This window comes from Heloderma suspectum, chromosome 5 (assembly GCF_057233095.1).
Source record: "Heloderma suspectum isolate Gila_16-S chromosome 5, 16-S_ref, whole genome shotgun sequence".
NCBI classification, from domain to species: domain Eukaryota; kingdom Metazoa; phylum Chordata; class Lepidosauria; order Squamata; family Helodermatidae; genus Heloderma; species Heloderma suspectum.
In genome coordinates this window covers 44,923,316-44,948,840 of record NC_139462.1, presented here as the reverse complement: position 1 = coordinate 44,948,840, position 25,525 = coordinate 44,923,316, and the positions used below count along the sequence as shown (strand labels likewise).

The 25,525-nt window shown below is 43.4% G+C and overlaps 1 long non-coding RNA gene across 2 annotated transcripts in view; it reads left to right on the top strand.

The window, feature by feature from the left end:
• Positions 1-886: 886 nt before the first annotated feature.
• Positions 887-25,525, top strand: part of LOC146343830 (uncharacterized) — an 81,070-nt gene continuing 56,431 nt past the window's right edge. For both annotated transcript variants that reach the window (XR_014792045.1, XR_014792044.1), the window contains exons 1-2: positions 887-1,279; positions 20,854-20,921. This is a non-coding gene — a long non-coding RNA (uncharacterized LOC146343830). The remainder of the gene's footprint in view (positions 1,280-20,853; positions 20,922-25,525) is intronic.

Below are 25,525 nucleotides of genomic sequence, written 5' to 3'. Positions count from 1 at the left end.
AGAGTCTCCCGAGAGAGAGAGGGAGAGGGAGGGGGAGAGGGGGAGAGGGAGAGACACGCGCGCGCACGCACGCCCGCCCGCGTCCGCGCCCACAAAACTTGGGAGCTTCTGGCAAGCCGCGCGCGCCTCGCTTGCTCGGGCTCGCTCGCCCTCCTCGAAAGCTTCTCAGCCAGGAGCAGGCAGGCGGCTACGGCCGCCGGGAAGAGGCTGGGTTCCCTCCGCTCAGTCCCCACCCACCACCAGCACCTTCCCCGGGGAAGAGGAGAGGCAGGCGAGCCGACGGTTGCTCCAGGAAGAAACCCTGAAGACGCGCCAGCTATGCCTCGCAGCGGCTGCTTTGCCCTCCCTCAAGGGAAAGGAACGGGAGGGGGAGGGGAGAGGGAGAGAAGCCCCAAAGCGGCCCAAGCTGACACACCCGCGGCAAGGAGACGCGCCCGCGCCGCCACCCCCCTCTAGGAGCCTTGCGCGGGATGCTACTGCTGTAGCGGCTCCCCCTTGAGAAGCGCGGGGGGGGGGGGGACGCCGGCAGCCAGCAGCCAGCAGCCAGCCTGCTTCTCCATTGGTCGGAGGCTTCTCTTCCTTTGGCCAATCAGCACTTTCCGGGGAGGAGGCGAAGGAGACGTTCTCGGGCGGCCGCTTGTCCCGGGTAACCCTCGCCTAGGAACTTCGGGAGCAGTGGGGGCCGGCGGCTCCGATTTCGGTGGGGCCGCGCATCCGTTCTGGGTTTCAGTCAGAACCGGCGAGACCTCTGAAGGAGCTATCCAAAGCGCTGAACCCGTCCTCCAAAATAGCTCCAGCACCTTGGATAGCTCCTTCACGCTTCTGGCTGGTTCTGGCTGAAACCCGGAATGGATGCACAGCCCTACCGGAATCGGAGCCGCCAGCCGCCGCTGTTCGGAAGATGCCTTCCACGGTTCCACCCAGTCAGAGCGTCGGTCCATTTAGCCCAGTAGTGTCGAGTCGACACGCTCGAGTTTTTCCTGCTCTGCCTGGAGAGGCCGGGGATCGAACCTGAGACCTTCTGAGGAACTACTAGTTGCTGCTACGGCTAGGAAGTTGTCGGTCCGGCAGTCTATGCAAAGTACGCTCTGTGCAAAGGTGGTCGATGCCCCCTCGCCTCCCCCCCCCCGAATTTTCTCATGCCACTAGCCGGAAGAGTGGGGGAGAAGAGGCCTTTTGGCGGGGCGCGAGGCTCGCCCACCCCACTCCGGCACTCCAAAGACTCGATCTTGCACAACGCGCTTGTTTCCCCACTGAGTTCGATGGGGCTTACTGCCAGGTAAGTGCTTCCGAGCGCTTCCGAGTAAATGTGCCTAGGAACGCGCTTTCACGGGGCAATCCTATGCACGTCCATTGAATCCAACGGGGCTTGCTCCCAGGTAAATGGGCATAGGATTGTTGCAGCCTTCATTGGTCTGCGCGAAAAAGCATCTCTCAGGTGCCCTTGTTATTGTGGGTGCTGCATCACTTCCATGGATTTCGGAGGAAATCGCCTCCGTCTTGAAATATCAGCAGGAGGAGAGGAGAGAAGGAATCGAAACAAGGTTGACACAAACCGGGGTGCTCCTCAAACGCGGGAAGTGGAGGAGCCCCACTGTTGTGGGGAGTGACACAACAGTACTACAAGAGAAATCTTTTCAGAAATTAGTTCGAGAGATGGGGAAAGGGGGTTTCCTTACTTACCCCAGGGTTTGATTTATGACAACCCTCAACGTGTCTTCTGTTCAAAGCTGCTTTTTCACTTCTTCCCTAGGAAGAGCAGTTTGGTGTGTGTGTGTGTGTGTGTGTGTGTTTAACAGGACAAGAACGTTGCCCCCATCTTCATTAAATCTTGATAATAAATTTCTACACTCTGGTGTAAAAATTCTGACCTATTCTGAATCCTGACCAAACCTGGAATTCATTTGTGTATAACATAACGGGCGTTCAGGCAAGCATTCTCGCACATTTAGTGTATGTATGTGCAGACAGTGGTATTCTATGCCATGACCCCAAACTGTGATGCACCCACCAACCCCCGACCCCCCGTGGTTGCACATTCAGCAATAACGGTAAACCATCCTGGCTGCATATGTATGCTCAGGGTTCCCGACCAGGCCCTTCCTCATTAATGTTATACATGTGGCTGTTGGGGGGGGGGGGATGGCCAGGAGGAACGGTGATGTTTGAGGGTATGGGGAGTAGGCGTGATCCTACTTCCTCTGTAAACATGTGAGAGAGTTCATAACAATGGTTCGGGGCCAGGCTATCTGAAGGATCACTTCCTCCCATATGTACCTGCCCAGATCCTAAGATCATCCTCAGGGGTCCTTCTCCAGGAGCCGCTGCCAAAGGAAGTGAGGCAGGTGGTTACCAGGAAGAGGGCCTTTTCTGCTGTGGCACCACAGCTGTGGAATGAGCTCCCTAGAGAGGTTTGTCTGGTGCCTAGGTTGTTCTCCTTCCAGCGCCAGGTGAAGATCTTTGTATTTTCCCAGCATTTTAGCATCCTAATCTTTTAGCTCTGGTGTTTTAAATCTGTATTTTAAATCTCTGCATTGTTGCTAGGTTTTATTCTGGTTGTACTCTTATATTGTGGTTTTAAGCTTTCACCTTTTTATTTTTTTATGCTGCACTCTGGGGTTTTTAATTTTTGTGAACCACCCAGAGAGCTTCAGCTATTGGGCAGCAAAGAAATGAAATAAACAAACAAACATCAGAGCCATGCTGGATCATACCAAGGGTCCATCTAGTCCGGTATTCTGATCACACAGTGGCCAACCAGCTGTCAACCCAGAACCCACAAGCAGGACACAAGTGCAAAAGCACACAGACAATATACACAAACAACATATAACTAAAAACAACGTTTAACTGTCAGTCATAACTAAAGACACATCCAGGACCAAGTAAAACTTACATGCTTCCAAATGTCTGGGGAAAGAGATAGGCCTTAACCTGATGCTGAAAAGATAATTATGTTGGTGCCAGGCAGACCTCATCAGGATGCTCATTCCACAGAAGGGGGGCCACTACTGAGAAGGCCCTCTCCTTCATTGCTGCCTTCCGAGCTTCCCTTGGAGGAGGCACTCGGAGGAGGACCTGAGATGCTGAACATAGCATGTGGTTACAATATGCTGGTATTTTGGCCCTGCCCTTTTTGCCTTTGGCCCTGCCTACCACTGGAATGTGGTCCCTCCAGCTCCTCCAAAATGGAGTTATCCAATTCTATTTTCTGAAAGTTCTCCAAAATGGAATTTGCCCCTCAGGGTGAAAGAGGTTCCGCAGCACCCCTGCAGTAGTGGAAGGGAGGGGGCAAGGGTGACAACTGAGAAAGTAGAAAATAGGTGAAGCAATGGGGTCAAGGTATGCGTAGGTTTCATATTTTAGCAGGAACATAAGGACTGCCTTTCTGCATCAGGCAAAGATCCATCTGGTCAAGCGTTCTGTTCACAATAGTGGCCAGCCAGATAGCTCTGGAATCTTACAAAGCAGAGCATAGTGGTGACAGAATGCTCCGTTGGTTGTCTGCATCTAACACTCAGGGGCAGGCTGCCCATGTAACGTGGCAATTCCTTTTCCATATCATCATGCCTAAGAGCCAAACTACACATTACATGAAAGACTGGTTCTTTATATCCCACTTTTCCTCCAAGGAGTTAGAGGTAGGATACATAGTTCTCTGCCCCCTTCCCACTGTTATCCTTATAACAACCATGTGAGGTAGGCTGGGCCAAGAGATAGTTAATGACTGGCCTACTGTCACCTACTGAACTTCCTGGCAATTGGAACCCAGGTCTCTCCTAGTCCGACACTGAAGCACTGCATCACACTTGCAATGGTTTTGTTTGTTTAATGCAGCCATGCAAGGCTGGCTCAAGTCATTTTGCTGCCTGAGGAAAGCCCAAGAAGGCGCCACCTCCTGTTCCATGTTCAAAAGCTGACTGGGCTGGCAGTTGAATCTTTCTTCAGCACTGGTGATGGGACAGCATCCTCCACCGCACCTAGTTTAAGGGACACAGGGCAGGGTGCTTGCCCTGAGTCAGCTTCCTCACTTTGCCTAATGGTAGGGCCAGCCCTGCAGCCATGGAAGGGTGGCATGGCTCTGAATTTGACTGGGGCAACAGGATGCAGGAGGGGTGGGAATGTTCAACCCTTTGCCCTCATGCCATTTTCTCCATCTAAATCCCCCCTGCCCCGGCTGCTGCTATCCCCACAAAGAGGAACAAGAGAGATAATTGTAAATTAACAGCAGCTAGGGATTGGGGGAGTGGGGAGGAGAGAAAAATTAGATCTGAGAAATGGCAAGGAAGAAAGGGTTAAACGCCCCCTCCCACAGTGCTGCTGCTCTGATCAAATTTTTCCATGGGTGGTTTAAAATAAAATAAAATCCAGTCATGGGGCTCCCATATAACATGTAGTCTGGCCCTAGCAGCCCTGGATTACATATATTCCCCCTCCATGAACATGTGTAATCCAGCCTTCCCCAGCCTGGGGTGGCTGGGGAAGGATGAGCTAATTCTATTTAAAGGAGCCAGAAAGAAAGGATTTTCTGCCCCTGCCAGAAGAGGGGAGTTCTGCTTCAGAGGCAGAGGCTGAGCATCCACCCAGTCCCAGAGAGCATTGTCACCTTAAGAGGCAGGTCAGTAAGGCTCCTTTAAGATGAAGTACCTGACTCCAAGGAAGAACTCTTCAGTGTAAGGATTGTAATATGTGTCAGCTGAGCAGTGGATGGGGCGCACAAGGCCCTAGGAATATTAGCCTGCATTTTCTGTCAGCATTTTGCTGAAAATAACACTGGTTCTTATCTCCAGCTTCTTGTATTCTGATCTTAACTCATGTTTGGGTCTCTGTATTCTCACCCTTGGGCTTCTGCCCGATGCTGCCTCTGGATTCTGTTTATACTTGTCTGCCACTGGGTATGCTCGACCTTAGTTCCATCCCTGACTTATCTCTGGAAAATAGTTTGCTAGTAACAACTCTGCTTCACTCTTGGCCCGCTTAATTGACTCCTCCACTGCAATTAACTCTGTGTGTGTTTGTATAGCAAGGAACTGAACGGGAACTACGAGTGCTCCAATTTAACTTTCTGGGAATGCTCTTGAGTGTGCTCAATGTGGTTCTGACGCTTTATTGCCAATTTAAATGGCAGGCGCCAGAAATTGAGGGTTTTGAGTAGGCTTTGATTATGGGCCTTGCTGGGGCACTAGGAGCTGCCCAAGGATGCTGATGCCAATTCTGCAGAAGTGCAACAGAAAATAAAAAGTGTGTGTGTTGTGCACATGAAAGGGACAAGAGCACTTCCACATTGTGCAAATATATTACCTGTACAAGACCTAAGGCATTCCCCAACCTGGTGCCTTCCATATGTGTTGGACTGCAACTCCCATCATCCCCAGACAGCATGGCTGGAAATGATGTGAGTTGCAATTCAATACATCTGGTGGGCACCAGGTTAGGGAAGGCTGCCCTAAAAGCTTAACATTACACCTGAAATGAAATGGTTTTCAACAGCATGTATTCATTACTCCCATGCCCAACAAATGGGTTCTGAGGCCAACAAGAATAACTTAAAAGACTACATGCAATTCTTTTTCATTTACTGTAATAACACTTGATTTAGAAGCATACATGTCATTGAGAGCAGAATGCATTCTCAAGTGTTCATTCTCTATGGATTGTTAAGAAGCTACCAGGAGAAGAGAATAGGTCAAGATATATAATCCTGTTACATTAAACACCATTTTTCTCCCTTCCACTTTATTATGCTACACTTCATTTCATATCTGTATTATCTGAAGATTTGTTTTTGTTATGTTCTCTACAAGCAGTTCCTGAGACCATCTATCCTCCTACACTTTTTCCTTATCTTTGAGCCTTTAGATGGGAAATGCATTGTCCGTTTCTCTTTGCTTGCTTTTGTTTCATTTTCAACACTTCATTTTCGAAAATATCTGTGTTTCTCCCAAGCTGTTTGAAGGCTCCTCAGGCTTTGGGTGATGAATCCTTGGTACCAAAGATTAGTGCCTGCCTTTAGGGCCCAATCCATATTGAGCATCTTATGCACGTCCCACTGAAACACAAGAGACAAATGTACTTAGTGCAAGCACTTGCTGTAACTCTGTTTTGTCTCGTTACGATCAGAGGCTCAAACTATTTATATCTTTTAAAGAAAAAGTTATTGAGCTAGCTTTAGACATCAGAGCCTTCAAAATTCCAGTAAGAGCTGCTTCTTCTGTGTGTGTTTTAAAGATACACATGTCTAATTCTGCCCAGCCATACACTTTACACTAAAAGTTCTTCTTCCATACAAACCTGCCAATCAACTGAAATCACCTGTGAATAACTAAGCCTAAATCCATGTTACTTCAATAATTGCACATTCTTCCCCTGTGTTTACCCTTTCCTCTTTACTTTCCTCTGTCAAATTATTGATTGTAAGCTCCTCAGGGCAGCGATTTATCTCCAGAGTTTGCACCTGAACTTTTAATGGTGCCTAAGATCCTTTAGAGTGCAATCCTATACAGTGCAATCCTATGAATTCAGTTAGGCTTCCTCCCAAGTATGTGGATTTAGGATTGCAGCCTTAATCTGGCTTTTAGCTGCTGTTCATGTTTATTGATGTTTTGGGGTATTTTGATATTTTTTCTTACTTTTTTTTTTTTTACTGTGGCTTGCATGTTGCAAGCACAGTTTCTCAATAAATAAGAATTATCTGATGGAGCACACACGATATTTTGTACTTGGATGCACCTACTCAGGCATGAAAAGTGAAGCGACAATAGACTCTGAATTTCAAGAATTATACACTGTTCACGCAATGGCTTTATTTATTTGCAAAATGTATAGATGGCTTCATGTCTAGCAAGATTCCCGAGTGGTGAACAATAAAAAGAAAAATCAAAATACAGAATATATATTTTTTAAAAGATCAAGTTACATGTATAAAACCAATAAAAGCATGGCTGGTCATTCAGGAAATAAAAATGTATTTAGCAGGTACTGAAATCAAAACAACATTGGTGCCTACCTGACATCAGCTGGCAGGGAATTCCATAGAGAGAGAGTCAGCACACTAAAAGCTCTACTCTGAGGGGACTCCAAACGGACTGCATGACCATGCGGAACCCCCAGAGTGCCTCATCTGATGACCTCAGTGACTAGGCAGGCTGGTAAGGGAGAAGGCACTCTCTCAAATTTAAGCCACGGAAAATGTCAGATAAAGGCCAAAATCCAATATGATGGGCTAATCTTAGTGGGTTTGACCATTTAACTCTGTGTTGGATAGCAGCCATTCATCGAGTATAAGCTATTTTTATTTTATGATTTGTACCCTGCCTTTTAACACACACACCCCCCACCAAAAAAATGGCACTCAGGGCAGCTTACAGCCACAATTAAAATTGTTTTTCTGCTGAAGCTCCCAGAGTGGCTTACCAAAAGTTTAAAAGATTAAAAACACACACCCAAAGTACAATGAAACAGGAAATAGCAGCAATAGCATTCCAGCATAAACATGCATGTAAAACTAACAGCTCTAAAAGCCCTTGGCGAATGAAACCATTTTCACCTGATGTAAAAATGAGAGCAGGGATGGGTCCAGGTGACTCTCCCCTGGGGAGAGAATTCCAAAAGTGCTGTGTGCTGGGACCATAACTTAGATGGCCCTTTCTCCGGTCACCACCTGTCTGACATTCGATGGCAGGTGGACTCAGAGAAGTGCCTCAGATGAACTGTGTTCAGAAATTGACTGGGAGCCAGAATAGCTGTTTCAGAACTGGTGATACATGCTTCATTGTTAATGAGTGAGACTGACAGTTGAATCCTATGCATAGACTGAGTTCACACAACACGATAACCCACACTTAGTGGTAGAACCATGGGTTGTTTGTTGGTGGTAGAACCATGGGTAGAACAAGTGGTAGAACCATGGGTTGTTTGTTGAACTGTGGGTTATCGTGCTGTCTGAACCCAGTGTGTTTTCTGCAGGGTGGCTTATTTGTCTTGAACAAGCCACCCTGAGAACCCGTGGTTTGTTGTTGGGTTGTGAACTGTGGGTTGTTTGTAGTTAACAAAATATGGTTTCTTAGAACAGCTGGGTACAGGCAATTATATGTGGTGTATCTACCCCGGAATCCTACTGCAGCCCATGGATTCTGGGTGGCTTGTTACCCATGGCAACAAGCCACCCTGCCTGGGTTTGCGTGTCATGATAAGCTGCAGTGACCACCCACAATGGCATCCAGCACACCGCAACCCACCATGGCTTATTTAAGCCACGGTAAGTGCCAATGATCATGCAAACCGGCCCAGAGCATGTGTATGAACTGTGAGTTTAGCTGGACTAGAAGGAATAAGGAAGGGGTGCTGCAGGGCTCCAGCCAGTTGTGTGGGATTCTAATATAGGGTCAGTAGTTGTGCTACCCGGGTTGTCCATCGAACCCTGGCTATGAATTCCACAAAAGTGTTCTGTACAAGGTTATACACAGCTCGCCTACAGAACTCCTAACACTGGCCTGCACAGGGTTCTTCATAGTGCAACAAGTCAATAAAACAGGGATGGGCAACGTGCATCCCTCCACGCCATTTTGCATTGTCCCTGCCATAGTGCATAGTAAATGCATGGTACCTGAGTACAACATACGGTCTGCTTTAGGAGACTGCTTGTGTCTTTGTAAATAAACAGATATGACCGATCTCTAAACCAAACCCCTCATTTATCCAAAGGGAAGTTAACATTGTTGCGCTGTCCCTGCACTTCTTACCACTCAAGGAAGGGGGTACATGAAAGTATAAAGCAGCTTTCAGGTTGCGGCAATTCACAGGGACAGGAAAGCACATGTCCATAAGCTTCTTTGAATTAAGTAGCTACTGTTCTAGGGGCAATCACTGGAATTTTAAAAATGGCTGCCTCCTATGTTTTGGGTTGTAGTTTTTGTGATCCTCCCAGAAAGCTCCGACTATTGGGCAGGATAGAAATGAAACAATAGTACACACTGTATGAACCATATTTGCAATTTTAGAAATGGCCTATGCAAGACAAAAATGGGTTCTTCCTTGGGAAGGCAACCTTGGATTGCAACCAGGGCTTCACCGGATGTGCAGGATGTGGGGGAACAAAGAAGAAATGTTTGGAGACATTTTCAAATTATTATTCATTAAAGCTATTGAGAAGCTTTCCCAAGCCTGGAGACAAAAAACCCATATAGTTTTTTGTTCTCATTTCTATGCATTGCAAATATTTTTTACATTCCTTTATAGTTTAAAAAAATGATAGAACTTCTAATTAAATGCTGTCTTCTTAAGCATAACACAACTGCTTTCGTCTGTTGACTGGAAGCACAGCATCTCCATTTTGCTTTAATCCCCTCTTCCTGTCACGATGCATTCCTCCAACCAACTTCAGGATTACCAAGGATCTTTCAGTCACGTTGACATATATTCAAAACATCTCACTAAAATTAATCCATTCTGAATTTCCACTGCCACATATTGAATATGTATTAACTCTCAAAACCCCTCGAATCCTGGAGGCCTGATAATAATGCGTAGGTGGGGAGAATGTTTTGCTCTTTCTTAAGTACCTGTTTCTTCAGAAGCACCCTGAACAATATTAATTTTAGTCTGCAATCCTATGCATGCTCACCTCTGAGTAAGGCCCATTCAACATAGGAGGGCTCACTTCTGAGTAAACACAGTTCTGAGTCACTCTGTTCTCTGTTGTTCAGTAGGGTAGGATTCAAACCAAGGGGTTCAAATTACAGGAAAGGGGATTTTGCCAGAACATTAGAAAGAACTTCCTGATGGTATGAGCTGTTTGACAGTGGTTCAGTCTGTCTTGGAAATTGGTGGACTCTCCTTCATTAGAAATTTGTAAGCAGAGGCTGGATGGCTGCTTCTCAGGGATGCTATAGCAGCAGGACTAGATGAACTCTGAGGTCCCTTTCCAACTCCATGATTCTATGACTGGGTTCATACAACATGATAATCCACACTCAGTGGTTGAGTATGGGTTGAATGTGGGTTATCATTGAACCATGGGTTGTTGCTGAACTGTGGGTTATCGTGTTGCTGTAAAGAAATATGCAATGAGAACATAGCCACATATATGCCCACTGGGCTCGCTCTGCAGGAAGCCCTGCCGTGGCCACCATCCTGGACGACTGGTCCTACCACCAAGGATCCTCTTGCTCATGTAAGCTGCAGGGCGACACCCACAGTCTTCTTTGGTGCAGAGAAGGGAAACTATACTCCTGCCTCTGCATTTTGTTTGCTGCAGTGCCTGCCCACTGCGGCTTGAATATTCACAATGGTGGCCAGCACACATTGGTTGGTGCTGGCAATCATGCAAACTGGTTCTTTCTCTCTCGCGCTCAATGCACCCCAATTCAGTTTGCAATGACAATTCAGTTTGCTACATTCATCATCATCATAATCTAATTTATATTCAGCTTTTCCACAAAAAGTGCCCTAAGTGGCTAACAAAACAGCACTACAAAAACAAAAAACCTAACAAGACATCAATACAATAATAAACAACTCCACTAATACTAACATTATAACATTTCACACTAATTACAAAATAGGCAAAAATCAAACAGTTCAACTGTCCTGGCCCAACAATTGAAGACACTTTCAGGTAACAACACACCTTTATTTGCTAGAGAAAACTCTGCAGTGTGAGGAGTTCACTCTCTGTGCAATGAAATAAATTCCCCCTGCATGGTAGACACCACTAGTTTTTTATTAGGAAATTGATTACACAGCCACCTGATCATGTGTAGAATGCTTGTTGACTAAAAAGGAAGTCTAGTTTAACCACAAGTTCTTAAACTGTTGGCGGGCCTGTCTGGAGAATGGTGACATACAGGAAATTTCCTATTTCATAGAATCATAGAATAGTAGGGTTGGAAGGGGCCTACAAGGCCATCGAGTCCAACCCCCTGCTCAATGCAGGAATCCAAGTCAGAGCATCCCTGATTTGGCTTGTTCGCATGTAGAAACTTTTGCTGGTTAGGCAAACCGCTTTTCAGAACTTTGTAGATCTTGCATTGTTTGGAAAGAGAGGGTGGGAGGTGGTCATATACACATTCAAAAATTCCTCAGTGAAGATACCCAGGCCCAACCTTCGCTGGGCCTCAATAAGGCTTCCCTCTGGTCTATTACAGTTGGCCATAACACAATATCAATTATTATTTTTCAGTAATGAATAAACCAGAGCCGAATAAACTAAATTTTTCCTATGCATTAAGGCTTTAATAAACACTATGAACTACAAACAGCTATGCCAGGAGAACAAAGTTAAGAAAATAGCAACCAGATTTCTTATAGCTACATTCTTTCATTGAGACTATGTATTTTAAAACACCGTGCATGAGGAATACACAAAGAAGGTTTCTCCTCTAAAGGTCTGCCAGTGATGCTCTTTTTATGCCTATGTTTATCTTTGGTTTTTTGCCTTCCATGTTCCAGTCAAGATGGTGGAAACGTTTCTCACTACCTTATCAAAGATTTGATGTGTGGGTGGTTAAATGGGATATAGCTTTTCTTCCTTGAATATGCGAAGAGGACAATTCTCCTTGCACTCCCAAGTGCTTACATAACGTAGACCAGCCTGTTGTCTCAGAAAGTCTGGCCAAGTTGTTTGATATAGATCAGTATTCGTGATATTCAGCTCTTAGAATCACAGAATTGTAGGGTTGGAAGGGGCCTACAAGACCATCGAGCCAACCCCCTGCTCAGTGCAGGAATCCAGGTCAAAGCATCCCTGACAAGTGGCTGTCCAGCTTCTTCTTGAATGCCTCCAGTGTGGGAGAGCCCACTACCTCCCTAGTATTCATGCCTTATAAGCATGGAACAGGTCTTTGTTAGAATCACTTACAACCTTTATATTCCAGTTTATAAAAACATAAATCTAGCTCCTGCTACATTCTTTTAAAGGATCTGGGCTCCCTAAGTAGAAAACTTGCTGTTTTGTGATGTTACCTATGAGACTGCATGTTGATGAATCTGAATATATTAGGTTTCTATTTTTTCCTTAAAACACCTCAACAGTTTATAGCTGTCATAAATCAGATGCTTGCAATCTCTTTAAACGGCACAGATAGGTTAATATCTTTCCCACAACCAGTTCTACGGAAACATACATACGTAATAATTAATAAAAAACAAATGGCTTCTCCAGTTCTAAACAATCAAGAAGGGAAATAAAATATACTATACAAAAACAATGTGTAAGGATAACACTTCATACTTAATCTTATCATCAGAGTGATAGGCCAAAATAGGCTGGTGATGTTTGATACCAGTTCCTGTCCCACCCACAAAAAGATGGTCTTAAATCCTCTTGTTTTGAAGCATAGAATTGGCAAGAGAGTGGCTTCATGAGACATGCAGCACAAAAGAAATAAGGTTTTACACCTCTAGTTTATAAAGAAATGGCTTTTAGTTGTTTTACACATATTTTAGTTGACATTTTTATTTCCTTATTTATATAATTCTGCCAAATACATTAGGTGACATTTTCATTTTCTCACGTGTATATCATTCAGCCAATTTAAAGGGGCCTCAGAATAGGCCAGATTTCTTCTTCTTACATCCTGTTTCGTGAACTGTTAACACTACATCTCCCAGAAAGCTGTGCTTCAGCTCTGTTCAATACAGGCACCACTATACATAAGAACACAATATCTAGCCTGGCTTTCATCCATCTTAAGTCTCATCCATCATCATGCAGCACCTTGCTGGTCCAGTGTTTTAGCCTCAGGCAGTCTTTGAAGGGGTTGGTATGACAGCAGGGGATTTGCAATGGAAATTGCGGAGAAATGGTAGGGAAGGGTTTTTTTTTGTCATGAACTAGACAACAAATGTTCATGTGCTGAAGTCCTTTTTTAACATTAAAAAGCATGTTTAAGGGAAGGGAATTAATGTGTAACAATTTGTCACCTCAAAGCCATTTGCTGAGTTACAGCAGAATTACAAAAGGAACCAAAATTAATGAAAAATGTATTTAAAAGACTTGGTGCTCTCTCTTTGTTTTCAGCAAATAAATGAAATAAATTTGCTTTCAGTGAAGTTTTGTTGAATAAGGTTTCAGCCCACAAGAAACATTCAGAGCCACAATATGAAGCTGTAAAGGCAGGAGCAAAATAATGGTAGTGATGGAGCTGCTGACACAATCTAACTGCAGCTGTGCCAACAGGAAACCTAAAATAATCCCAAATATTTCCAGCCGATTTTTATCACAAGAAAGGCATAATTCTAAAGCCAGAGGTTTGGATCCATAGAACTGTGAGTGAAAAGAAAATAGTTGCTAGTTCTGTTTTGCAAACACTTGTGCAAATGCTAGCAGAGTGAATGCTAAAATAATTAAGTACTAGAGCAGGTCTCATACTTCTGCTTGTACACCTATTTGGCTTTGGCTTTACAAGCCAAACATTTTACGCATGTTTATTCAGAAGTAAACCTCACTGTATTCCATGGGGCTTGCTCCCAAGAAATTGTGCATAGGATTGCCGCTTTAGGCAGTAATTCATAGCAGTTAGTAGGGAGTATGCACCATATAATGCATAGGATTGCAATGTTAGTTTCACTTTTCTTGTGCAACGTTCTAGCACAAGGTGCCAAAGTGACTTCCACAAAACCATGTGGAAGAGTGCCTTTGCATCTCAGTCAAAAAAATGATTGGAAATGGAAATGACTGAGTTGCATTCCTATGAAATAATTAGAGCAAAGGGGTTGGTAAAATGAAATTATAAGATAAACATTTTACTAATGCTGGTGGTTCTCCAAACTCAAACCTGTGCTGAGCATGCAGGGTATCTTTCATACTGAACATAGTGCACAGTGTTGCAACAGGGCCTCTTTCATTATGGCACAATAACTGCTCTCGCTCTCGCTCTCTTTCTCTCTCTGGTGGTATGTGGTAGAGCATACATAGTGACCAGCATTCAACAATCCAAACCCTGGTGATTTTGCAAACCTGTTTTGAACCTGGATGCCGAAAGTCATTTTGGGAGGGTAACACATAGGGATGTGGAAATTGATGAAACTCAAGCTGGTTGAGGTTCTCTAAGTTCCACCTCAAAGCTTGATCTGTCTTGTGTCCCTATCAGATGTGAGCTTTCTTCTTTCCTTTTTGTGTGAAAATCAGGAAGGACTTGGGTGCACATTCAAAAATAAGCAATCTTTTCCCGTTGATCCTATCGACGGCAAGCTCAGGAATGTACAAGCTTTGACTGCCGATGTTATGAACAAGGTAAATTCTTATCATTAATGAACTGAAACAAATTTCTCATACATCGCTGGTAACATATAGGTGAATACATATTTTCCATGTTTCTTGTATTGGTGATTTCCTCTCTTATTTTTCTCACTTCAAAAAACAAACGAACAACCTTTCATTAAACCAATTTCATCGTTTCCTGTCCCTCTGCAAACCCTCAAGCTTCACAGAGCTCTGTTTATTGCTTTGGTATTAAAAAAAGAACACCACAGAGGATCAAAATATCAAGGACATCCTAGGGCGGAGTTCTTGTGCTCTCAATGTCACTCTGGCTTTTCCTCCAAAAATGACTCCTTTTCCAGCTTCTGTTCAGTACAGTTCTTTGAACGGTATGGTCCTGCTGTGACACCCATTTATTTATTTATTTATTTTCAAGTTTCCTGACTGCCTCTCGACTTCAATATTAAATATAGTATATAGATTAAATACTGAACTTTGTCTAAAAACACTTCGATGAAAAATAAATCTCACACTGAAAACCATGTCACTAAAAATAGCCACAGACAAAAATACCATGCTTGCCAGTTGAGAAGCAAGACTGAAAAAGTTTGAGCAATGAAAACGGTTTTTAATCTGATGTCTAATGTTATACAGAGTGGAACCTGGGCAGTGTCCCAGTGGAGATATTCCGTAACTGTGGCTTAATTGCTGTAAGGCTTAATTTGAGGTGGTGGTGGTGGTGGTGTAGAGAATGGCATCTGCTCAAGGATTCACCAGCTGATCTCAGCATTTATCTTGATGGCCAATGACTATTAACAACAACAACAACAACATTTCTATACCACCCCATAGCCGAAGCTCTCTGGGCGGTTTACAAAAGTTAAAACATTAAAATACAATATACAAAGTTTAAAAACCATTCACATCAAAGCATGCAGACAATGTATACAAACAACATATAATTAAAACAACTACACCATATAACTAAAAACAACTACAATTCCCCTTATCCCTAGCAGAAAGTGCCAATAGGTAGGAATTGTGGGAGTTATTTATTAATTTAGTTATTAAAAGTATTTATAAATCACTTCTCTGCCCACCAGGGCCCTCAAAGCGATGTACAATTTAAAACAACACTACAGTAAATAAAATCACAACAGATTAAAACTTTAGCAAAACCTTCTTTAAAATAAGCCAAAGCGCAACATGAAAATTCATCAAAGGCCCTGTGAAACAGTGCAGTTTTTACGGCCTGTCTACAGTTTGGTAGGGATGGAGCCAACTTGACATCCTTTGGGAGGGAGTTCCACAGCATGCTACAGAAAAGGCCCTGTCTTGTGTATCTATCAGCCTTTCCCTCTCTTGGTGGTAGTCCTTTGATGAAGATTGCAGATTACAGGCAAGTTCATATGGGAGGAGACCGTCTTTCAGCTATTTTGCCTCCAAACCATTTCGGGCTTTATAGGCCAAAGTAGCACCTTGAATTTGGCTCTGAAACAAACTGCGACACCATTGCAGATGGCAGAAGAAAGGTGATATATCGTCTCTGAAGACAGAGCTAGATGATAGCCCGGCTGCCATCTGTTATACTAGTTGTAGTTTCCAAACACGTTTCAAGGCCACTCCCACGTTGTAGTTTGACACCCATGACCCCAGGTGGAAGACAATGCTATAGCCATTTCTGAAGCCATGCAAAACCTGATGAGTGAATTTTCATGTTTTAATGTTTCTGTATGGAAAGGCTTTTGTGAATCCCGGAACTCCTCCCTTGATCTCAGTCTAGTTCTATTCATGGAAAACTCTCTAATCTGCTTCATCTGGGGAAATGTCTTGATATCTTGATGTCACATGCCATGCACACAGTGGCATTCCATGTGCAGCTTGAAGTCCTATTGGTTGCAGTGATGCAAGTGTTTTAATTCTCTAAGTGTGGAGATACCAAAGGCTGGCATCAATGGTTGGGCCCCTGCCAACCCACATCCTACCAAAGTTCCACTGACTGGAGGTGCTCCTCCTCTTCATGACTGCAACCTGCTTCTTCACCTGCCTCTCACTCTTGCCCAGACAGCAGGCATGGTGAGAAGGAGAAACAGTAGCTGCCACTGCCTACTTGCTCCCAGGCTTTCTGCCTGTCAAGCAAGCAAGTGGTAGCAATGATGAGAAAGAAGATGAGGAACAAAGTGAAAGGGCATTGCTTCCTCCATGGGGTCTCTAAATAACATTTTCCTATCCAATATCGGAAAGTGGTGTTTGGACTACACCATGTTAAAGGTGGAATAGCCCCTACCACAGTGTGGCCCTCAGTGCAGCAATTTACATTTCTTCATACATTTCCAGCCCCTAGAGCAGCCTTCCCAAACCTGCTGCCCTCCAGATATTTTTGACTTGAACTCCCAACAGACCCAGACAGCAAGGCCAATGGTCAGGAATGTTGAGAGATGTAGTCTGAACACCTGGAGGGTACTAGTTCAGGAAGACTGCCCTAGATACATATTCCTGTGGTACCGGTTTAATGTTAATAGTGTAAGGATCTTTCAGAGTGAGAGAGAGAGAGAGCGCACATGAAGGAGACCAGGCGTTAATCCACATGAATCAAGTGTTTACTGCTAGATCAGTTATGGTACCTTATGGAAATAGTTTACAAAGAGACTTCCAGTTGGAACCAATGTCGTCCTGGCAGCTTCCCATGGGCTCTTCATGGGAGCTTTCTCAAACAGCTTTTTAAAAGGTTGAAAAACTTTTTCATCTCCCCCCTGGAATTAAAAGGGGGGCAAGGCAGCATCTGGATAACATCTTGGAGAAAAGTACTCCCCCACGAGATAGCGCGGGGGGGGGGGTGGATTCCAGGATTATTTCCCCAGAGCTTTACCACCGCAAAAAGCTGTTCTGAAACGCCTATTTAATAGGAGAAAACAGGGCTGACATGTTCCATTGTAATATATGCTTTAGGAAATATCAACAACTCCTGAGGGATGATTTAGGAAATATTAACAATATTTGAGAACATCTGAGGACCTGCAAGATCTGTTTGAAGACAAACATGGCTACACCGAAGAGAAGAAAGGGGCTGGCATCACCGCCAACTCCCCCTGTACCTCCTGTGTCAAAAGTTTCGAAAACAGAAGATATAGGGGAATTATTTACTCTGATAAAGACTTAATCTTCGCAATTGACTGAACTTAATGGAGCTAAAAGGTTGGATTTAATCCAAAATTCCATCACTGCCTTGCAAGGAGCTGTGGATCTAATTAATGCATCTTGGCAAAAAATAGAGACGAAAATTAACGAGCTAGAAGACCGAGTGGCAGGGAATGAAACTACAATACAAGTTTGTTTTAAAAATGTCTCTGACAGAATTTCTCCACTGTAGGCCTTCATGCGCAGATCCAATGTACATATTATTGGGATTAAGAATCTGTCTAATGATGTAAAATTGCCTATTTTTGTGGATAAACTTTTGCATGAGATATTCCCTGTCCCATCTGATTATTTACTTGATATTGAGCTGGCTTTTCATGTGCCAATAGGGATGTACGAAAGTCACTTACCATTTCGCGGATCTGCTTCGCGGTGGGGGGGAGGCACTCCGTCCCTCTCCCCAGAATCCTCGAAAGGGGGGGAGATGCTCCGTCCCTCCCCCTGGAATCCTGCTGGGCCGGCTCCGCTCCGCGGGGATTCCGCGGAGCCGCCGGCCAGCTCTGCCCACAGCCGGACATCCGGCTGCTGGGCAGCAGGGACGCAAATGGCAGCGGCTGTACTGTACCCTGTACTTAACTGTGATAGGCTACGTAAATATTTACGTAGACTATCACAGCAAAGAAAAAAAAACGCGTACGCAAATGGCGGTGGCTATGGCCGCCGCCATTTGCATTCGCTATTTTTAGCCGTTCTAGCCTACGTAAATATTTATGTAGGCTAGAATGGCTAAAAATAGCGAATGCAAATGGTGGCCGCCATAGCCGCTGCCATTTGTATTCGCTGTACCCAGCAATGGCCGCCCCCACCACTGCCCCCGCCGCCGCCCCTGCCCCCACCGCCACCCCTGCCCCTGCCCCCCCCACTGTCGCCCCTGCTGCCCCCGCCGCCACACCTTCTGCCGCTGCTCGCCACCGCACCTTCTGCCCCTGCCCCCGCCGCACCTGCCACCCCCGCTGCCGCAGCTGCCGCCCCCGCTGACACACCTGCCACCACTGCCGCCCCTTCTGCCGCCGCCCCTGCCACACCTGCCGCCCCTGCCCCGCCCCTTCCGCCGCCGCCCCTTTCTCCACCACCACCCCTTCCGCCACTGCTGCCGCCCCCACCACACCTGCCGCCCCCACTGCTGCCCCCGCTGCTGCACCTTCCGCCGCACGTGCCGCTGCCACTGCCGAAGCCGCCACATCCGCCGCAGGTAAGCTTAGTCCCGGGGGGTTCCGCGGGGCGGGTAGGGAGGCAGGAGGCCATTCCGCCACGGATTCCGGGGGGCCGAATGCCAGTGCATTTGGCCTCACTGGAATCTGTGGCGGAATTCTCCGCCATCCCTACGTGCCAAATGCTAAAGGGACTGACTATACAATCATAGTCCAATTTGCAAAAGTCTCCACAAAGAATTATATCCTGCGTTTGGCAAGAATGGGTGGAAGCCTTTCCTGGAAACAAGATAAAGTTATGTTATTTCCAGACTACATCAAAGTAGGGATGTACGAAAGGGACTTACCTTGTCCCGCAGCTTGCTTCGCAGTGGGGGGGAGGCGCTTCGCTTCTCCCCCCGAAGTTCAGGTGAGGGGGGGGAGGCGCCCCACCTCGCCCGGCCGAAATTCAGGCTGGGGAGAAGCGCCCCGTCTCCCCGGCTGCGAAAGAAAAAGTGAAAACAAACAAACAAACCCCGTGATAGGCTACGTAACGATTAACGTAGCCTATCACGGCTAGATTTCCAAAGTCAGCCATGATAGGCTACGTTAATCGTCACGTAGCCTATCACGGGTGACTTTGGGAAAAAAAAACGCGTACACAAATGGCGGTGGCCCATGGGCGCTGCCATTTGCGTTCCTTATTTGGGCACATCTAGTCTACGTAAAGATTTACGTAGACTACGGCGAAAATAAGGGAACGCTATTTGCGTTGCCCTTATTTTCACCGTAGTCTACGTAAATCTTTACGTAGACTAGACTTGCCAAAATAAGGAACACAAATGGCGGCGCCCATGGGCCGCCGCCATTTGTGTATGCGCTTTTTTCCCCCCCCCCAAAGTCACCTGTGATAGGCTACGTGGTGATTTACGTAGCCTATCATGGCTGACTTTGGAAATCTAGCCGTGATAGGCTACATAAATCGTCACGTAGCCTATCATGGGTGTGTGTGTGTTTTTTTTTTTTGCTTTTTAATTTTGTAATGGCGGTGGTGGCAGCCGGTCAGGAGACCGGCCGCCGAACCGCCACCGGGACCCGCTGCCAAGGGGGACATTCGGCCACGGTAAGTCCCATCCGGGGGGGGGCGGGGGGCCGGCGGAGAATTTCCCCAACACTTTCAGGGGGCCGAATGCGTCGGCACTTGGCCTCCCGAAGATTCGTGGAGAAATTCTCCGCCATCCCTACATCAAAGAGGTGGCAAATAAAAGAAGGCAATCCATCAAAGCGAAAAATATGACAAAACAAATGAACTTTCAATATTACTTAAAATATCCTGCTACACTCTGCATTGTGTCTGAAGGTCAGATGAAGAAGTTTCTAAATCATGAAATGGCGGAGGCATGGCTAAATGTATAAATGCGTGAGATTTCTGTTACAACCCCATGAACTGGAATCTTTAAACGAGCTCTATTAACTGTTTATGTTTAGTCTACATGATCCAGGCTAGGTCAGAAGATAAATGATTATACATATATTCGTTTATTCTCTTTCCTCTTTCTTTCCTTTTCTTGCTTTTCTTTTTTATTTCTTTATTCCAAAATAGACATGATATGCTGTATTTAAATATATTGTTTGAGGGTGTATTGTGCACATGTATTTCTATATCTCGTATAAAATATATTACTGATTGTTGAAGGTTTATTTTAAGTTTTATTAGTATATAACACTATATTTCTTTTTAATCATTATTATTATTAAAAATAATAATATAGGCTACTGGGAATGAACTGTAGGCCTGTTTCTTTGATATAAGATTGATGATATGATATTGAAATGTAAGGTTGTTAATTAAACTGTAAGATTGTTAATGTTATAGATATAGTTTTTAAAAGAGAATTGCATCGGAGGCCGGGTATTGGAGTTTAAACTTAATCCTTTAAAGGAGAGGGGGAGGGAAATAAATTTATTTTCTTTTTCTTTACTCTGTACTTGTTTTCCTCTTTTTTTTTTTTCCTTTTCCTTTTCGTTATTCTTGTGCCCTCATAAGAATATTGTATTGCTGGGAAATTGATCAGGTTGTTGGTATTCTTGGTATTGTTTATCTCATTTATAAAGATAAAATAAATAAAAATATATTCAACAAAAAAAAAAGCAAATAGTTTACAAAGATATCAATCCAGCCAGTAAATCTTACATAGTTCTCTCCCACTGACCAAATGAATGGTGGAATGCTGGGGATATTCTTAACTCATAGTGTGTTCATAGGATGGCATGAGTACAAAGTTCAAATGGCCTAACAAACCTTATATTTATACTCTTTTCTAGAGCACAACCCTTGAGCCATTCCTCCTGTCCATGCAACAGACATTAACCAACTATGCTTGGAATAAAAGGTATATTGCTTTTTTGGATAGGTTTGTAAATGGTAAGTTCCTGGAAGTTTCCAGAAGTTCCTTGGGGTGGGGGCGGGGTGGGGGACTAAGTTAGGCATCATTGTTATCATGGCCTTGGTGTTTATCATTTAATTGGAGCCATTCTGCTGTAACTCACTCTTCCTAGACAGCATCTCATTATTTTTGGCAGTTAGTTGAAACATCTGGCAATAGCTGTCCCATCTCTGAGAAAAATGAGTTTCTTTCATGAAATGGCTCTTTTTATTTTCTTTACTGAAAATGGGTGAAGCAGGTCTTTCCGGCAAATAAAAATGGATAACACCTGCCCAGAGTTGTGTGTCTTTGTCATACTAGTTTATTTTTTAGATTAGAATGAGATGATATAGTATAGACCTATCTATATGATATGACATGACACAATACTTGTGGAAGAATTAGCTGCCTTGTTAGATTAGTGCAATCCTATGTTAATTCACCTAGAAATTAATCCCATTGTGTTCAATGGGTACTCTCTCTTCTGCATAGCCTCAAGCTGCAATCCTATAAACATTTTCCTGGGAGTAAGTACAATTGAACTCAATTGGGCTTTCTTCTGAGTAGAAATGTATATGAGATTGCACTGTAAGGAATTGTTTGCAGGAAAACTTTTTTCTTTTCTCAGAATAAAATAATAGTCCTCCCCACCTTATTTTAAGAGACCATGGTCATGAATATTGCTTTCCTAATGCAATATTGGATAGAAAAAGATTATTTGGATTATTCTGATATGTCATCTTCTAGAACTTCTTTCATTTCATTAAAATGGATGCAGTTTCAATAAAAATCACACCGTTTTTAATTTTTTTCTAGATTAACTAATTTGGAAGATTAATTGGCTCTGTACTGTCAATCTTGGAAGTGGGTTAGGTGATCATTGCATTAAAATGTATTGAGAGAATGGGAAAATCCTTTTAACTACTTGCTGCAGGGCTGTCATCCATTTGCAGACATCTTAGTTTGATTAATGAAAATTGATTATCTAGTAATCAACTAATCAATTAAATTATCTTTTTTTAAATACCTTTTATTCTATTTTTTAACTTTATAAATGAAATAAACAATACCAACAACCTAATCAATAACTACAATTTCCCAACAATACAGTATTCTTAAGAGGACACAGCAATAATGGAAAAGAAAGAGAAAACAGAAGAAGGAGAAGGAAGGAAGACAAATGAAAAAATATATTAAGAATTATTTAAAGAAATTCAATTTAAACTCCATTACATAGAAACTTCAAATCCCATTCTGCTTAAAAATTATACCTATAACATTGGCAATATTACAATTCAGTACAGAATAAATAATCAACCTAACATTTCAATATCATATCATCAGTCTTATAGCAAGAAAGCAGGCCTACAATTCATTTGCAGTAACCATATATTGCCCTTCAGCTAACATATAGTAATAAAGGTTAACAATTTAACCAGCCAAAAATCTTACTAACCAGTAATAATGGTAATAATAATTTTAAAAAGGAGATGATACATAATAATAACAAAAAATCACTAATAAATTTTATAATGTTATATAATAAAGCTTAAAATCAACCTCACAACAATCACTAATATATTTTGTACTAGATATATAAATGAGTGTATACATTGTACAGTATATCATATCCATTTTAAAAAGAAGGGATTTAAAAAAAAGAGAAAAAGAGAGAAAAAATAAAAGAGGAAAGAAAGAAAAAAACATCTCCGGCCTAGCCTGTATCTTCCAGTCTAAACATAGCCAGTTAGCAAAACATGTTTGCAGATTCCAGTTCATGGTGCTGGAACAGAAATCTCACGCAATTTTCCATTTAGCCACGCCTCTGCCATTTCATGATTTAGAAACTTCTTCATCTGACCTTCAGAAAAAATGCAAAATATAGCAGGATATTTTAAGTGATATTGTAAGTTCATTTGTTTTGCCATATTTTTCACCTTGGTAAATTGCCTTCTTTTATCCACAATTTCTTTGATGTAATCCGGAAATAGCATAACTTTATCTTGTTTCAAAAAAAGGTTCACAGCCTCTCCTGCCAAAGGCAGGATATAATTTTTTGTGGAGATTCTTGCAAATTGGACTATAATTGTATAACCAGTCTCTTTGGCATTTGACACATGGAATACCTGCTCAATATTAAGTGAATAATCAGATGGCACAGGGAGTATGTCATGCAGGAACTTATCTGCAAAAGTAGACAGATTTACATCAGTGGGTAAATATTTAATACCAATATGTACACTTGCCCTGCACGCTGACGCCTCCAGTTGAGAAATTCTGACAGAAAAATTGTTGAAAAAAGCTTGTAACGTAGTTTCATTCCCTGCCAGCCGATCTTGCAACTTGTTAACCTTCACCTCCATTTTTTTGCCAAGAAGTGTTAATTAAATCCATAGCCCCTTGCAGGCAGTGATGGAATTTTGGATGGTATCCAGCCTCTTAGCCTGTTCCGCAAATTGCAAGGACAAAGTTTTTATCAAAGCAAGTAACTCCTCTGTATCTCCACTTCTCGAAGGCTTTGCCAAGGGAGGTGTGTGTGTGGGGGGTGGAGATCCTTTTTTTTTGCCTTGGTGTAGTCATCCTTCTCTTCAAACAAATCTTGCAGATCTTAAAATATTATTGATATTTCTTAATACCGTTCCTCAGATGTTGTTGGCGTTTCTTAATCCAAAAACTACAAAGGAGCACGTCAGTCCTAGTTTCTCCTAATTAATTAGGAGGTTCAAACAGCTTTGAGCTATGATTAAGCTCTGACAGACTAGCCCCAGAGTACAGCCCCCCTGCTACCATGCCGAGAGAGCTGTTCTTCCAAAACTTCATCCAGAGCTGCTCCTGCCTCCCCTATTAATTCCAGGGGAGAGATAAAATGGTTTTTCAACCTTTTAAAAAGCTGTTTGAGATAGTGTCTCGTGGAGACCCCGCGGGATGCTGCAAGGGCAACATTGGCTCCAACCAGAAGTCTAATCAATTAAATTATCATAAACATTAATAAAAGTAAAAGCAATAGTTCTTTTTTAAAAGTATATTTTGGCTTTAAGATGATGCATTGTTTTTAGGTGAGACAGACTGTAGTTGCTTGTGGGAGCCAGGCATTCACGCATATAACACCAGTACTGTACCAGCTGTATTGGCAGTCTTTGAGCTCAGTTTAAAGTGCTGGTTTTGACGTTTAAAGCCCTAAATGTTATGGGACCAATTTTTAAGCCATAAACTGCATGAGTCTTAAGATCAGCTTCAGAGATCCTGCTTAAAGGCCAATCATCAAAATCCATCACACTGGAGGATGCTAGACTGGTGGGGACTTTTCAGTAGTGGCCTTATACTTTTGTTTTCTAAAAATACTATATCCTGTTTTTCCAAAGAATGCAAGGCAGATAACAAAGAAAAACTCTCTCTCTCTCTCTCTCCATCCACCCATCCACCTATCAATACAATATAATCAAGATACGATAAAACACTAATGCTGCATCTCAGGGGCCATAAGATATGAGGGCAGAGAGAGAGAGAGAGAGAGAGAGAGAGAGATCTGCACTCAGAGGGGAAGCCTGACCTCAGAATCCCCCACTCCTTCCAACTTCCATGGAAATCTCCACAGCTGGTTCTTCTCTGATGTTGGAATTCTGTTCCCTCCTAGTCCTCAGTCATGTGACATCCCCAAACCAGCAGTAGATCTACACCAGCCCTGGAACTGACATAGATTAATTCCCCCCCACTGAAACCAATGGGATAATTCATAACAAGAAAAGTGTGTTGGGGCAGGGTGGGGGAAAGCCCCAGAAAAAACAACCAACCAAAAATGCTGCTCTCACCTCCCTTCTGCCCTGTGGGCATGAGCCCAACAGGGCATTAGATACAGCAGTGTGTCTGTGCCTGTCTTTGGATCTCTCCAACGTGGCAGGCAGGATTATTCTGCCAGCTAACAAACCAGTCAACAAAATGTTCAGCCCTATCTTGATAGTGTGCAAAAAGATGCTTCCAGCTGCAATATAAGTCCCACTGTATTCAGCTGGGGTTTACTCCTGAGTAGATACATATAGGATTGCACTGTAAGCTATGTCTTGTCGCAAACTTGGCCTTTGCCTGGAACAGATTTAAAGAATGTACACTCTGGAGCTTTAGGCTCCAGATAAAACTTGGACTTCTGCTCGCAGGAAATATTAGGATACTTTGTGAGTGCAAAAATATGTGCCCAGTATATTTAAAGCAGTAGGGAGGGATAGGAAATAATTTTTATTCCATGGTGCTGTGCTAATTCAAGCCCTGACATTTCCTTTGAATTGATTCATTTCATGGGATCTTTGATTTCATAGGCTTTCGCTGTTCTCACACATGGTGTTTATTATAGTGGCTTTTAAAATTTTCCCACATAGGTAATTCAGATGAAAAAAGCTACCTTGAGTAGAATTCGCATTTGATTTTAAAATGGTTATCTTCAGCTTTCAATCTCACATCAATCTAACATTTGCAGGGCAGACATTCTAGACAAAAGGTATTCATAAGGCATCACTTATGAAAATACTCTTTTGTTAGCCATTTAATTTTGTTTCAGATCACAGAAGGGCCACAGTATA